The following is a 6,711-nucleotide window of genomic DNA, read 5'->3' as shown; positions in this document are numbered from 1 at the left end:
AAATGAATAGATTTAATAATATAGGCTCATCATGTTTTGTAGTTCACTTACCTATTTGGACGGAAGTTTAAAATTTTGATTGGATTGATTTGTCCCTTAATTGATATTTATGTAATTTCGATTGATGATTATTCGCATGAATTGACGGGGCATTTGGTTGGAATGAAGAAATTATGTGGGAAATGAATTGTAATTCCATGAGAAAAGAGTAATGTGGAATAAAGTCGGAGTTTAAATTTCAATATTTGGTTTGTGGGAATAAATTACTAGAAATTTCAATTCCAATGTTTGGTATACATGAGAATTGAAAGGGAATAAGTAGTATAAAATCCAAAATGCCCATTGTTGTTGTTGTTATTATTATTATTAATCATCTTATATGACAAGTATCTCTTGGACCCATTTGCATATTCAAACACCCAAAAAATATAACATATTAAATTCAAAATTTTGTTCTTCAAAATGTAGGCAAATACGTTATATACACATCAAATTTAAATACTTGAGAGTTTTGAGAAAACATACTTGATTAAGGTTGGCATAGAATGATTATTGTTCAGGAACGACATTCTCTGTTGACAGTAGTCGAAGAATAATACATATTATCATCTAAAAGGGAAGGTCAGACATTAATTTTAGATTAAAAAAGGGAAGGGTAATTTTGTCTAAGAACTCTCTTGTTTTTTTATTCCTAAAATCCACGGGAAAAAGAATCTCACGGGGCCATGGGATTCTAATTCCATGAAAATGAAGTAATTGCAATTCCTTCCAACCAAACACACACATACATAGGGTCCCGTTCAGGTGAAAACACTCGCAGGAGAGAATGTGTGATCTAATCTAGGCCATTTAAATTAGATAATCCACGGTTGTGATCAAGTCATCATAAAGTACTAATTAGCACAGATTAAGGGCAAGAAAAAAAAAACTCCGAAGGGCAATTTGGTTGGTCAACGGACTACCTAACGAGTTCAATAGACTTGTTGAGCAATCCCATTAAATCATTGTGTATGTTCAACAAGTTCAATAGACCTGTTGAGTTCAACGGGGCTGTTCAACGAGTTTATTGAACCAGTTGATATTTGCTTGGCACTACGGTGCATTCTTATACAAAGTGTCATGCATTTCTATACAGAATGTCGTGCATTTTTTGTATTGAATGTCATAACCATCTGGTATGATTATTAGCTTGGCCCAGACTGTGCATTCATATTGCTTTGATAGTGTATTCATTTACAAAATGTCGTGCATTCATTTACCGAATGTCGTGCATCTATAATTCTCTAGTTGTGCATTCAACCACAGCCCCACATCCTACGGTGGACATCCCAATGTTCTACGATACGCTGCACTAAGTGCACTAATGCACATCTCACCAGGCTATGATGCACAACCCACAATATTGGGTTGCACAACCAACACAACTGAATGTATGTACTACCCAAAATGCGTATATATACATTGATGAACACTCGACCAAGAATGAAGAAATCGCGACTTCAATTTGCAACAGTGATGATTTTAGAAAAAAAAATGAAAAAAAGACACTACTACCACCACTTAAAAAAAAAAATCAATCCATGTCATTTTAGAAAATCAAATTTAGGTCATCCAAATAAAAACAACGAATGCACAAGATTTGTTCTCACGTTCTCACATGGGGAGTGTTTTCTCATTTGAACACAACTCTCTCTCTCTCTCTCTCTATATATATATATATATATATATATATATATATATATATATAGGAGCTCCAAGGTGAAAAATTAAATATGGATCTTAGCCATTGATTTAGTCAAAATCAACTGCTCTTTAAAAAAATTTGACACTTAAAGATCTTCAAAAATGTGTCTTTGGTGTATAGTTCATCCCTGAAAAAAATTTATAAAATAAATTTATTAAAAAAAAAAAAAAAAAAAAAAAAAAAAAAAAAAAACAAAAAACCACTATACCAAACTCTTTGGTTTGTTGGCTACTCTTTATTTATAGTTTTTGACTCATCAGTCCTTGAAAGCAAGGAGACGACCTACTTACATGGCTAAGCCAAAGTAAACTGAGACAGACATCTCCATGAAGCTCATCAGTTTCACAGAGAATCTAATTAATCTACTTGGCATCTAACCTTAGAGCTGCTACTGCTAGGAGTAGGTACGTGTTTCGATCACTGATAGTATTTCCCTTTTTTATATATATAAAGATCATAAGAACCATTTCCTACATGAGAAGACAAATGTGAGACTGTAAACAAATCTGGGTTTTCTATCTTGAGTATGTATATAACTATGATTTTTCTATTTTGTTCTTCATATTTATTTACATTTTTTTTTTTTACATATAGGTGCTTAATTGGTAATTTTGGTTTGTGTTTTGAAGGATGGAATAATTATTGGTGGATGTTATGTTTGATTTTAGGAGTTGAATTTATGGTAAATTATAATTTTTTTATTGATGTACTCTCCTTCATGTGTGGTTCTTTCTCCATTATGCTTTGTGTTTTTTGTTTTTTTTTTTTTTTGGTTTCCTTTTTTCAGCTAGGACTCATGTTAATTTTTGTGTTTTTTAATTATCTATCATTTGAGTATAATATTGTCAATTTGTCATTGACCTAGTTTTCGTGGGCAATGTGTTGGTGTACACTGAGGCTTTCATAGATATGCATTTGCATTGTCGTTTCCTCGTGACTGGATTTTCGTCGTCTGTCCACCTCGTCATAGCCTAGTGTGCACTTAGTGTTCATGTGATCCGTGTCTATGTGCACTGTAAACTTGGCGTGTACACACAATAGTACATATGTATGTGTTATTTGCTTGTGGTGTAATTTGTATTTAATGATGTGCTTGTGTACTAGTCAAGTATGTGAATCAATTGGAGTTTTTTTTATCTGATCCTTATTTTCTTTGCTTGTGGTGGTGGTGCATGATGTGTATGTGTGTATTTCAATATGAACGTGTGCACAATGCAATATTGTATAAGTGTGGCGTGTGTAAATATAGTATGATCCGTTCGATTTTTTGAAATGTAAGGCTGAGATTATTGGTTCTTAATTTTTTCCTAAGGACTTGTTCTATTTTATATACATATATAGAGAGAGAATGCATGCACTTGATAGTGTTATGAGTGCATTCAAAGTTTTAGATGATTATAAAATTATCACCTTTTTTTTTTTGGTTTAGATTTATTTATCTTCAAACATTGACATTTAGAATTAATTATCAATTTTCTTTCGGGTGTCGATTCTCACTAAAGCAATACCTTATATATGTTTTTTTGGGGGTGGGGGGGTGGGGGGGTGGGGGGAGGGTCGAGTCAACAGTTGCCTCTATTGAGGCTCAAACCCACTCCCATCATTCACGTGGGAGTATAAACCGGGACACCGGATGCAACTAGACCACAAGGTCTTTGGCAGAAATTCAACATATATTCTAAGGAAAATGTTTCTTACCCCTCTTAAATTTCTGCTTCCATATTTTACCTCCTGATCGATGTGACTTTCATTCATTGAGTGTTCATCAATTGATTAACTCACCACTAATTAAAAAGAAAAGTTAATAGCATTCAAAAAATAAATAGTAACAGAGTCAATAGCACTAAAAAAAAAGTTAGTTACCAATTACACCATGTCATATCATTAGGGATAAATTAGAGGGGGAAATAAGAGGGTATCTAAATTACTCATTTTCTAATATTGGATTTTTTTTTATGATAATGAAACCAGCCAGCCATGGTTAAGAACGCAATAAAAGAATCAAGCAAATTATTGCATGGACTATGGTCCACACAGCTGTGTGGACCAAAAATAAAAAGTACATTATTTTTGTACTGAAGGTACATTATTTATGTACTAAAAATAATGTACCCTAAAATAATGTACCTACAGTACAAAAATAATGTACCTTCAGTACAAAAATAATGCTTTTTATTTTTGGTCTACACAGTTGTGTGGACCATGGTCCATGCAATAATGATTAGGGATGGCAATGGGTCGGGGAGGGCTACATTCATCACCCGATCCACCTTACATTTTCTCCACTCTCTCCCACCCCCAACCCGCATCGGGTGGACTTTTTCAAAATCCACCCCCACCTCATCGGGTGCGGATGCCAACTGCGGGTACCCATCACTTATCAACTTATTATTTTTAAAAAAAAATTTAAATTACTTACACATAATAAAATAATAAAATTCATTAGTTATACTTAAAACATAAAATAATAGAAATATTTCAATATAATAACTAAATTGTTAATTTTTAAAAATAAACTAAATAGTTTAGATGTAAAAATAGTAAAATGTTACCCAAAGTTATTGAAAATTTTACTATTATATATATGCACACACCAATCATTATTGTGTGGACCATGGTCCACATAGCTATGTGGACCATACTATCAAATAATGCACATTCAATATAAAAATAATGTACATTCAGTATAAAAATAATGTACATTATATTCAGGGGATGTACATTATTTTTGTACTGAATGAACATTATTTTTATAGTATAAAAATAATGTACATTCAGTACAAAAATAATGTACATTTAGTACATTAAAAATGTACATTTTATTATGGTCCACACAATAATTTGCCATGCACACACATGGTGGGTCGGATGGGGTTCTAGGCGGATTTTGTACATAGAATCCAAATCCAACCCGACCCACCGCGGGTTTACTTTTTTTAAAATCCACTCCCGATCCACCACCCACTACCACCCAAAAAAACAGGATTCATGCGGGATGGATTCAGGTGGATATCCGCGGGGTGGATTGAAATTGCCATCCCTAATAATGATTGAAAGAATCAGGTGTAGCAAAGCTCAAGTGGGGTTATTCTATCGCACCCGGACATTTAACTATGTCCACTTATTTGATTTTTGTTTTCAGCTGTGTTTACTTTTGGGTCATTAATTACTCATTACCCGTGGAATACAATGAATAGGTTTAGTAATTTTTTTTTTTGAAAACGAATAGGTTTAGTAATTAATTATATAGAAATAACTTTTTTTTTTGTTAGAAAAATTATAGAAATGAAAATCAACATCATCCGTTAGAATTTATTTGGAAACCTGAAAAATATTTTTTTAAAATAATTTTTAAAAAATGACTCATTTTCAATAAAATAATTTCATTTCTAATGTATGTTTGGCTGAATATCAGAAAACTATCTTTTTTTTTCGTTTGACTGTAAGTTAAGAAATTGTATTTTTCTTATTGGTTATTTATTTAAATGAACATATTATTAGTACTATAATAATAATAATAATAATAATAATAATAATAATAATAATCTATCTACTATACTAATAAGAGTCAAAGAGAGTTATGCCTAAAATGGGTAGAAAAAATGGCGGTCAAATTATTTAATCAAATAGATGGTTCAGATGAATTATTTAATCAAATAGATGGTTAAGATAATTCAGATTAATATTATTAATAGAGATTACCTAATTTAACCTTACTTTTATGATTATCAGTTAAGTTTTTCGTTAAATATTATCTTCTCCGTTAATATTCCGTTAACTTTTAACTTACACATTAATTTCTATAAGAAAGGTATTAGGTTCAAACCTCATCTCAATCAAATTTGACATAATTAAGTTCCTCACTCTATTTACTCTTATTAAATTATAAATAAATTAATAGCTACAACAAAAAAATGATACATATGTATTTCTTTAATTTAAAATTATGTGTCTACAATACCTTTATTTGAAAAAATTATTCATTATCAAGAAATTAAATAAGAGAAATAATTTCATTAGTTATATTGTCTTTATTTTCTCTCATGCAAAGATTCTTTACATTCAAATTTATCAATTGATATTCATTACATTGTCCATTATCTTATTTTACAATATCTTGTAATTAAATATCAAAGTTATAGTACAAAATAATGTTATATATTTATTTACCAAGTATTTTATTAATACTATGAAAAAAAAATTAAAATAATTTGAAGCTAATTATATTAACTACTTGGGGATTGGTTGATAAAGAGAGTACTCAAATAACCCAACAAATTGAAGCGGAATCACTCTATTTTACTCTTATTGAATTAAATAAATTAGTAGTTACACTAAAAAATGACACATATGTATTTCTTTAATACCATGAAAAAAATAAAAAAGAATAGTTTGAAACCAATCATATTAACTACTTGGGGGATTTGTTGACAATGAAAGTACTCAAATAACCCATTACCCAACAAATTGAAGCGAGAAACTACCTTTTAGTATTTTTGAAATATATAATATTTTAAAATTTCAAATTTTTATTAATTTATTTAATCTTTTTTTTAACTAGAGATTTCTTTATCCACAATAACTCATTCAACAATAATGGTTGAACCAAATGAACCCCAAGCAGAACACCTAAAGGAAAGTCCATAACTCCTATATCATAATCTCATTGCATGACGTTGTCATCTATGCTACCAACAATAACATAATTGCAAATAACATACTACCAACGAAAAGAAAGAGAACAAATAATAAGAATGAAGACAATGACAATGTTACTCAAAAGAGAATTAATAACACTTAAAAAATTCAAATGAAAAGTACTATTTATTTAGACTATCATTTTTAGACCAAATATTTAGACTATCGATTTTACAAGGTTGCAAACATTTATTTTAGTAATAATTATAATGAATTTTCTATATTATCTTGGATTCATATACTTTGAGTTAGATATTTAAATAAAAAAA

General features: G+C 30.2%; 1 protein-coding gene across 3 annotated transcripts in view; it reads left to right on the top strand.

The window, feature by feature from the left end:
• The first annotated feature begins 2,026 nt into the window (after positions 1-2,026).
• The window catches only part of LOC116002770, a 17,757-nt gene continuing 13,072 nt past the window's right edge, over positions 2,027-6,711 (top strand). For 2 of the 3 annotated variants that reach the window (XM_031242937.1, XM_031242935.1), the window contains exon 1: positions 2,027-2,148. The gene's annotated coding sequence lies outside the window, so the exon portion shown is untranslated. The remainder of the gene's footprint in view (positions 2,149-6,711) is intronic. The other variant, XM_031242936.1, reaches the window with a different exon arrangement.

The sequence above is a fragment of the Ipomoea triloba genome, chromosome 13 (genome assembly GCF_003576645.1).
Source record: "Ipomoea triloba cultivar NCNSP0323 chromosome 13, ASM357664v1".
Lineage (NCBI taxonomy): Eukaryota > Viridiplantae > Streptophyta > Magnoliopsida > Solanales > Convolvulaceae > Ipomoea > Ipomoea triloba.
This window is presented reverse-complemented; position numbering and strand designations above follow the sequence as displayed.